At 42.3% G+C, this 9,256-nt stretch overlaps 1 protein-coding gene across 2 annotated transcripts in view; it reads left to right on the top strand.

Annotated features, from left to right (window-relative positions):
* The first annotated feature begins 7,452 nt into the window (after nucleotides 1-7,452).
* FMN2 (formin 2) overlaps nucleotides 7,453-9,256 on the top strand; it is a 184,859-nt gene continuing 183,055 nt past the window's right edge. The window contains exons 1-2 of one of the 2 annotated variants that reach the window (XM_066993979.1): nucleotides 7,453-7,468; nucleotides 8,574-8,670. The gene's annotated coding sequence lies outside the window, so the exon portion shown is untranslated. Of the gene's footprint in view, nucleotides 7,469-7,533; nucleotides 8,224-8,573; nucleotides 8,671-9,256 lie in introns of those variants that run through there. The other variant, XM_066993978.1, reaches the window with a different exon arrangement.

The following is a 9,256-nucleotide window of genomic DNA, read 5'->3' as shown; positions in this document are numbered from 1 at the left end:
ATATTTGTGCCTATTAAGGCTGGGCACTCCCACTCACAAGGCATTATCCACCTCATTACACATGCATTATCAGAACAGGTTTTGGTAACAAACAACATCATGTGCCTTCCTTGATAAATGGTGTGGGTGCCTTGGGAAAAGTTGTCAGATGTGGGAAATACATGACAGATGTCTGGGAGCTGCCCAGTGAGCAGCCTGGTGGCACTGATTAAAAACCCCATTGAATTGCATTAGCAAGCAGGTTTGCTACTGCCAAAAAGAGATGAAATCTCTTTTGGGGAGTCAGACACTTAGGACAATACCCAAAGCAGCAGTGTTTACATGTGAGCTGGGCAGAGGAGCCATTACACTTCCAAAATGAAGGTATCCATGCAACTGCCATGGAAGCCAAGGTTTGACCTTATGGGAACAGTGCCAAATGGTAATTTAAGCAGGTTTCCTCTGAGCACTTCAGAGAAAAATGGCAGTGAGTGAAAGCAAGCTGTGCAAATCACTCACCCGACCTGCCGCTACACCTGTGCACTGCAGTGAAGGTATTTCTTTGTGTCAGTCCAACTGAGACATGAGTTGGGCTGTGGGAGTTGCGTGAAGACTTCTGCAGGCAGCCCCAGGGGAGGGGCAGCAGGACAGGGAGAGCATGCTGAGCCTGCACTGTGCAAAACCTTCTGGCTTTTATCACTGCCAGCCTTGCGTGATAAGGCATGATGACTAATGTAAGCTCAAATAAAATCAATGTTCTTGTCCATTTATGGCTGTACTAGCCTCACAGAGCTCAGTAGTGAGGGAATATCAGCCCTGTCTAATACAAGCTTGTGGCAAATTACTTCACAAACTCAGGGTTCAAAATAATACTCTGTCACTAACACAATTGCACGGTTAATTAATAGATCTTAAGAAAAAGGTTTAAATAGAAATACATTTTAATACACTTTGCAATCAATACTTAAACCTGCTCAACTTTTAGAGCTCCGTTGATAAGGATTACACCACAAATCTGTTAAAATCTGTGCAGGTTAGTAGGAGTTCTCGATGATTTGAGTTTTCACTGTTTTGGTATCTTTCCTGAATTGTACAATAGGAGGATTCTAAAACACTTCTGTAAACACACCGGGGAGTTAGCTTAGTGTGAATTTTAATCTGATGTGGAAGACTTCAAGTTTTACCATGTTTTTGTAAACCCTTCTGTCCTATTTTTTTCTTTAGTTACATAATTGTGAGTGACATGACTTTAATTTTTCTGTTCTCAAAGTGAACCTAAAGGGAGAGAGAAAGATATAGTGGAAAAACCTTGAAATACCCCCCAAAGCCTGGAAATGCTGGCTAGCGTAATTGTTCCAAGGTCAAATTCAGAAACTTGTCATTTTAATTGTATTCCTGCACCTGGGTATCTCCACGTTTAATAGAGTTACACCATATCCTATGTCCTCACTACTTCCGTGTCTTGAAATATTTGATCTTCACAACTCATCCCTGTCTGCATAACAAACTAGCAAAATTCTGGGGGAGATTTCCCATTACAGGGCAGTGAGGAGAGCCTCTGCTTCATGACACGCCTCAAGGTTTTAGTGCTGCTTGTGGCACCAGCAGCGTCCAGACATGAGCTGGGTGGTTGCCAGTACCTGGAGAGACTTGATGTATTCCAGCTGAAAAACTGTGGGACAACTATTTTTAAAATATCACTTTCAACACAACGTAACAATGTGATCAGCTCTGCAGAAATCTCCAGGTGAAGAACAGCACGCAGGGAGGTCTAGGCTCTCTGCCCCTGGCCAGCTGCTGATGGGCTTGGCTCCCCTTCCTCCCTAGCTAGCATGCAAGACTGAGCTCAAAGGTATTCCAGTTCCCCCACCAACTTCAGAAGGGGGGTCTTTCCCTTGTCTCCAGTGCTCCAGACCCTGGTCTGTAAGTCCTTTACACCCAGAATAACAATGGAGGAACCGTCCTAAAGTCTAGCAGGTTTCCTAATTCAGCTCTGGGTATTCACACATGTAAGCGATATACAGAATGAGGAGGGAAACCTTGTATTCCTAACAAAATCCAGATCCTGTTGCAATGCTCTGCTGGGTCTTGCCCAGGAGATAATTCCTTGGCTGATTTGAATGCAAATCACACTGAAGGCCCACAGTGTATGTCAGTGTGCCTGTGCCTGGTCCATCCATTCTACAGGGGTGTGCAGTCTTCATCTTTCTCCTTCAAGAAAGCTTACAAGCTTTCTTATGGCAAGAACATATCCAAAATGTTAAGTCTGACACTGAGACTAGATTTTGGTTTGTGTTCAAAATGTACGTATGACCTTAAAATGCATTTATTTTTAATAGAAACAGCCCTGCAGTTAATGTAGGAGAGAAGCCTCACCCTGTAAACCTTTGGTAAATGTGCCTGGCAGTCATTTCCCTGTGCCCACACATGCAATCTGCAGAAGAAATTTCAGGATCCCCCGTTCCTCCTGCAGGTAGCATTTTAACTTCAGCACAGCATAAATGTAGCCAGGCACAAACCTCGCAAGGCATGCTGTGTTCCAGAGAAGACGAACGTCTTCTCATAGGACTTGTGTGGCCTCTCTGCATACTGTACCACATCGCACTTTTCCAGCGATGTTGTTTTCCCTATCTTAGCGTGTTTCAAAGATGCTCAGAGTGCCGAAGGACCCTCAGGGAAAAGGCAATTAGCTGAGACAGTCATTGGAGCCTGAATTAAAGAGCAAGTCTCTAAGGTACTCTACAGATGGAAAAATACGTAATTTTCACAATATTTCAGTAAACCAAGTCTCCGGGCTATGTGTTTATGGACTACAGAAGTCAGATATTTCTCAGTTTTTTCAAGACCGCACCTTGCAGTGATTGTAGGGATGATTTTTTTTTTCAGTCTAATATTTTGTCCAAACACTTTCTACTGCAAGTAAGCTACAAAATGTCAGAATTATATAACCATCAATTTTGATGTATTAGAAAGGAAATAAACTTTAAGAAAGGTAGACTTGCTTAAATGTAGGAAATTTACAAGGTGCTAGGCACACATAAATCAATGTACAGTTACCCTTGAAATCTGTATATGTTTTATAATTTAGTAAATGTTTTTCTACTTACAAGCCAACAGTGCCATCCACTGACTTCTGTGTTTTCGTGCAGATATCCTTCAAGATGTTCTAAAACTATGTGATTATAAAAGCATTTTTATGGATGCCTGTATGTTGCTTAAGAGAACAGAATCCTTTTAAACAAGACAACACATTAAAAAGCAATAGTAATAAAACAGTCTATTTCATAGTCTGTTAGGGTTTTTCACGGATTTGATCCTTGCAAATGCAGAGGGCTTCTCTGCTTTTATAGGAAGTTGGCCTCTGTAATTGCTGGGCGCTTTCTCATTCTCACTTGCCAGTGTCAAACAAAAATCTGAAGATCAGATGGAAGTGAAGGTCCTGGTTATAAAACATTATCCCTTACCCATTTATCAGAGGCCCTGACTTGTGCTGACATCATGCACCACTGCTTCAACCTATGCTATGCCAAAGAGGGCACCCACAGGCCATGTATAACCTGTATGAAAACATTTGTGTGCCAAAGGCTGTAATTACACACACGCAGACACACATGCACATACTGAAGGCAAAATGTTTTGATCCAGGTTATAAAATCAGTTTCTACGCTACAAATGGGAAGGTCATGCATTAGCGCTCACACAATTAATACTGTTTATTTACTTTTTCTAAAGGAAGCTGGGTGGCAAGAGGAATTATTTAACACTTGTTATCTTTTAAGCTTTTAATGTTTGTGATTTCAAATTGTGTTGTGTCGCTATAAGTGCTAGAAGCATATTTATTTTTGTTTGGTTTGGCATCGCTTTTATCATGTGAAGGCACAGATTACCACATATGTACCTGAGATATGGATCTAAGGGAAGAGAAAACTTCTCATACAACAGTGAGAAGCCACACTAATTTTAAGAATGAAAGAAAGCTGTTCAAGCTACTTATGTGCTTACATTATACCTACAGAGTTAGATGGAGGCTAACCATTGTGCTACTGTTTTTCTGCAGTGCAGGTAGGGCCTTAAGTGCATCTATTAACTGCAGGAGCAGCTCCATTGACTTTTGCTGTGTTACTGCCAAAGGCTCTTACGTGCATGCTTATTGCTCTTAGAGGCTTATATTTGCCTGGGGCTGCAATGTAAACTACCTCTTGTTCTTGTTTCCATATGACATTGTCATGAGAAGAAAGGAATTTTTCTGCAATTAATTACATTTGTAATAACTGCTGTTCTAAAGGGTCCCTTCTTCATCGCCTGTTAGAAGTCTGGTAACTTTGTATGGCGTTCAGATGATGTTTTGTATGTCATAGTAATAAATCAGAGACATCTACATTTGAAATAAAAGAGAGAATTTTGAAATATTCTATAAACAAATGAATGTTGGAATTGCGGGGGGGAGGGAGGGTGGGGTAGACAAACCAAGCAAAACACTTCTCTAATAAATAACATATTAGAGAAGTAGTTGGTTTCGCTTCTGGTTTGTTTTTTCCTTGCAAAAACTCGCAGCAACAAGTAGGTGGCACTGCGGGATCATCGGAGCCACGAGAGGGATGGGGATTTGCGCTCACTCGCACCGCCGCTGCGGGAGGAGCAAGAGCTGCCTGGTGCTGGCGGCAGAGGCAGACTGGCTATAAATAATGTTGCGAGGGAGTACAAAAATGCATCAAAATAGTTGGTATTTCAAATTTTTCGAAATTCAGAGTACATGAACAGATTAAGTACGCTCCCCTGTTTAAATTTATATTTAGGTTTCTACTATTAACTACATTTAATATATAGCTAGCTGAGTATCTGTGCCTATAGATCTATACCTGTCTGCATCACGTAGCCTACCCAGCTAAAATACAAGTGTATGTGATGTTAAATAGTATTTATTCCTAAATTCTGCTTTTTGAGCAAGCAAAACACAAAGTAACTCTTCAGTCAAAGAGGCCTTGATTGTGATTCTTGGATCATGGTTCTTGATGTGCAACTGATTATTAATGTAATAAGGGAAAAGAAGACCTATAACAGAGCTGCACTTACTATGGTTCATCCAGGGTTTTCTTCAAAGGCAGAACAGGAGGGGTCAGCATCTTCACAGTTTTTTCCACTCTTAGTAAAAGCGTGCATCCTATTACATCCTCCTACACTACACAGGAAACTCTCCAGGCTCCCATGCAGGAAATATTTAAAGCATGCATCTGAACAGGGCAATGTCTGAATCCCTGCTGCACAATGTGTCTCCTGGTCCAAAGCCTGTAACACTGTGTGCACAAACACCCCTTGAAGTGCGGGCAGGAGGGTGAGCGTGGCCAGAGCCAGCGGCTGCCCTGTGTGCTGGTTTCTCTCCTGCGTGTCTGTCTGGCCTGCATCCCCGCTCACTGGTGCTGGAGACTGGGAGCTGGGCTTTCACCAGGTGTCCTACATCTTTAAACGCCTTCTGTGCAGAGGTGGGCAGCAAGAGCACCCCTCACCTGCTTCTGCAAAAGGGCAAGCCCTCCTTAGAAAGCTGCCCTCTGGGAAGAGGACGTGATGCTCTGAATCCTAAGTGCACCTATCTCAGAAGCTGTTTGGGTACTCTTTCAGGTTGGGGGGTTCTGCTTATAGCATGGAGATGGGTTTTGTTCTGCGTTGAAGAACGAGGAGTTACCAGGAGCCTTCATCTTTCCATGTGCTCTGAAAGTACACTGGGCTCCCTGATGCATGCTGCTGGGGCTGGCTCACTAGGGCTTTGTAGAATTTATGTGGGCTGCTGACCTCAAGGAAGATCCTCCCCCCCCCCCCCCCCCCCCCCCCCAGCACAAATGCTATAATTTCAAAAATATTTATTTTAATACATATCTGTCCTTCGGGTTCTGCTTATATAAAAACTAATAAACTCTAACCTATGCAATCCATTTCTTTCTTCCCTGGCAGTAAATGATCATCATTTCTTTCACAATCTTTTTCCCCTGACAAACCCAAATGGCAGATGAAAACACTGCAATTTCTCAGCAGTCCCACCATCACATCTTGTCTGGTTGTTTGTTCATGTCCAGGTATGATTTTTTTCATATCCTTTTAACAGGGAAAATTAAATAAATATAAACCTTTTGAAACTAAGAGCAAGAGCCAAGAAGTGAAGAACATATAACTGGGGATTGGGGAAATAGAGTAGTTTCAAGGTGTACAAAAAGAGAGATCAAAAAAGAAGCCTAGGAAGGGAAAGCCTGGGAACAAGAAGAGACATATGGTGATTTTAAAAGCTGCAGCACTGACATCTTGCGTGGGTTTAGTGTTACACTGTGAGGTTTGCCTTAATGCTCTACTTTCTGAAGCTGGAGGGTTATATGGATGGTTATATGAAGTTTCATATTTGCATGGTTTAGGAGAGAAAAACTTGGTTCAAAATCTGGTATGTATTAATACAGTATATCAGATAAGGTATTTTTGAATAATAAAAAACAAATGTTCTCCCATATATTATAGTAACCATTCTAAAGAAACTGCCGACTTATACATTTATTTAGATGCAGAAGAAAAGAATATGACATTGAACAGTAAATCAGGCCTGGATACACGTGTAAGCGCCATCCTGGTAACATCACTGGAAATACTAATGGGGAGATTGATTCCCAATTTCAGCATTAGATTTTTAATTTGGTATGTAAGCCTAGCTCTACCTAATTGGTTTGCTCTATCAGTAAACATGACTGAGAATCCATGCCTGGGGACTATTTATTTTCCTGAGATGCTATTTTGCTAATCAAACTCTGCAGAAAAGCCTAACAAGTGTGTGTGAAAACAAAACAAAAAAAGTATTTATTTTACGAAAAAAAAACCACACAAACCTTCACAAAGTCTTCCACAACTTAATTATGACTGCCTCTTTATAAAAGTGTATCTGAAAGTCATGACAGAAGTACCCAACCCAGAGCTTTTTTCTGCTCAACCAACCATCTGTACACTTGCTGTTGTATGTATGTTTAAACAGTACTTGATTAAAAGATAAGCCTAGGAGCTGACGTACAGTCTCACGCTGGGGCCATCACCTTTATTTTTATGGATGACTTGAAAAGCTTGTAATTATCTCTGTTCACCGATAGGAAAACAGAATTCATGCACTGGGGAAAAGCCTGCCACGTGTGTGTTCATGATATTGCTCTTTGGGACAAAACACTGAAATGATTAGATTTGTGGTAGAGGACGATGTTTGAAAAGATGAATAGAGGAATAACTGGGCATTTTGTGGTGTTGCTGTTGTTTGAAATAAGGTATTAGTCAGTGCCTAAATAGAAAGGTTTACTTTCAATTAACGCTTTAATTAGCATGCAGTGTCACAGGTGCCTGCTGCCTTCATGACGTTGCCTGCACCCAGCTCCTCCTGAGGCTGCTGTCCCTGCCCAGGACACAGCAAGCAGCAGGTGTGGGTCTGCACCCCATGAGCTGCCGTCGGCCAGTGGAGCCAGGCCAGCATGAGGTGAATTCTGCTGTGGTGATCTGAAAACCTTCATGTACTTGGGGAAACTTATGTTATTTGCCAGTGTTAACGCAAGAAGACTTGGGATTGTGGCTCCCAAGCTAGCTGGCTCACCAGCCAACAGCGCACGGCTGTGGCCCATGAAGCTGTGTTACATCTGCTCTGCCTACAAACAGCTCCAGAAGTGGGTGCCAGTCCTCATGGCTTCATGTGCCACCAAGCAGGCAGGAACCTGCTCTTAGTGAGGAGGCAAGAAATCCACTGCCTGGCTAGCATAGCTGCCAGTTCCACAGGAAGGCTTTGGTAGCCTGAAAGTGAGTGCAGTGGCTCCCTCCGCAGCCCCTCACATCGACGGTGGCCAGGCCTCTCCTTGGCCAGGGTGGGCCCTGAGCCCCCACAGCCACATCTGGGCCAGGCCGGGGGAGAAGGCCACCAGTGCCTGAGGGGGGCATCTGCTCGCTTGAGGTTGCACGGAGGAATTAACCTGGTGTTTGAGCACCGTGGCAGCTGTCGTACTCTCCTAGTAAGCCACTGGCCACAAGAACATAGGCTTTTCATGGAGCTGAGCCTCACAGCAGCCCAGAGGGAAGGAGCTATGCCTGCCCTCAGGCCGCGGGCCTGGCAGGCAGTGCTCCTGTCCACCATTTCAGAGGAGGGGTAGGGCTGGCTTGCAGCCCTCGGAGAAGACATACCTGGGCGGAGCATCTTAAAGCTGAAACTTTTTCTTCTGAGTTCTTCATGCTGAAATCCAGAGGGTATGATAACTATGTTCCTCTATATTTGGAATTGCACTTTTTAAAGGAAAAGCTAAATACTATAACTTTCTATTTCTCTGATATTCACCAGTCAGTTCCTAACCGTTATCTGCTTGACAGAGTTGTCTGGTACCCACAAAGCTCTGGAAAGAAAAAGAAAAATCCTCCTTTTTCCCCCTTGTAAAGAATTATTATACAAATGCTTCTTGGCAGCTGATGATAAGAGCATAGCCTGTAATACATTTCTCCAATTAATTTCAGGCAGAAAGCCAGATGTTACTGCTATTCAGTTTGCCAAGCCTATAGGAGTGCTTAGACTTTTTTTTTTTTTTTTTTTAAAACCACTACAGGGGTGGAGGGAGTCAGCATTAAACTAAGTCTTGCTAAGCATTTGATCAGGTACAAGGTAAAATGGAAACAACAGCCTCCTCACCAATTCTTCTGAAGGTAAGTCTTCTGCCATTTTAGTAAATTCCTCAGATTTGTAATGGGCTAGCATGTAGTCTTAAGAAATGTATCTTTACATTTTCATTTAAATCTGAAGTAATCAATTTATTTATTTGTTAATTTTATGAGCTACTCTAACTCGTAACAGAGATAATGCTGGCTAAAACTTATATTTATGCCACAAAGAGCTCTCCCAAGAAGCATTCTGCAAACAGAAGCAGTTGTTCTTTTAACCATGTTTATACAGCTAACGTTTTCCATCTTCAGGGCAGGAACCTTTAAACTGGATGCAAAATTTAACTTGCTTTATTTCAAACTAAAATACGTGGAGACTATTGAGTTCAGGAATGGGAATGGTTATGGAAACAGGTCATTTATGTGTATATCAAATTATCCATAAGTTGGTGAGGAGGGAGGAAGATGTTCATAAAAACAAACTTTGGCGGGTTGTCTTTTGTTTGTTTGTTTGATTTCTCTTAATAAGAAACTGAATCCTGAGTGAAGAAAAAGACCTGAATAGGCAGGGAGTGGCATGCAAGCATACAAACTGTACATCAAAACAACATGCATTTATAGGTAGTAAACT

This window comes from Anser cygnoides, chromosome 3, assembly GCF_040182565.1.
Source record: "Anser cygnoides isolate HZ-2024a breed goose chromosome 3, Taihu_goose_T2T_genome, whole genome shotgun sequence".
In the NCBI taxonomy this organism is placed as follows: domain Eukaryota; kingdom Metazoa; phylum Chordata; class Aves; order Anseriformes; family Anatidae; genus Anser; species Anser cygnoides.
The sequence above is the reverse complement of the archived record's forward strand: the minus strand, read 5'-3'. Positions and strand labels throughout refer to the sequence as shown.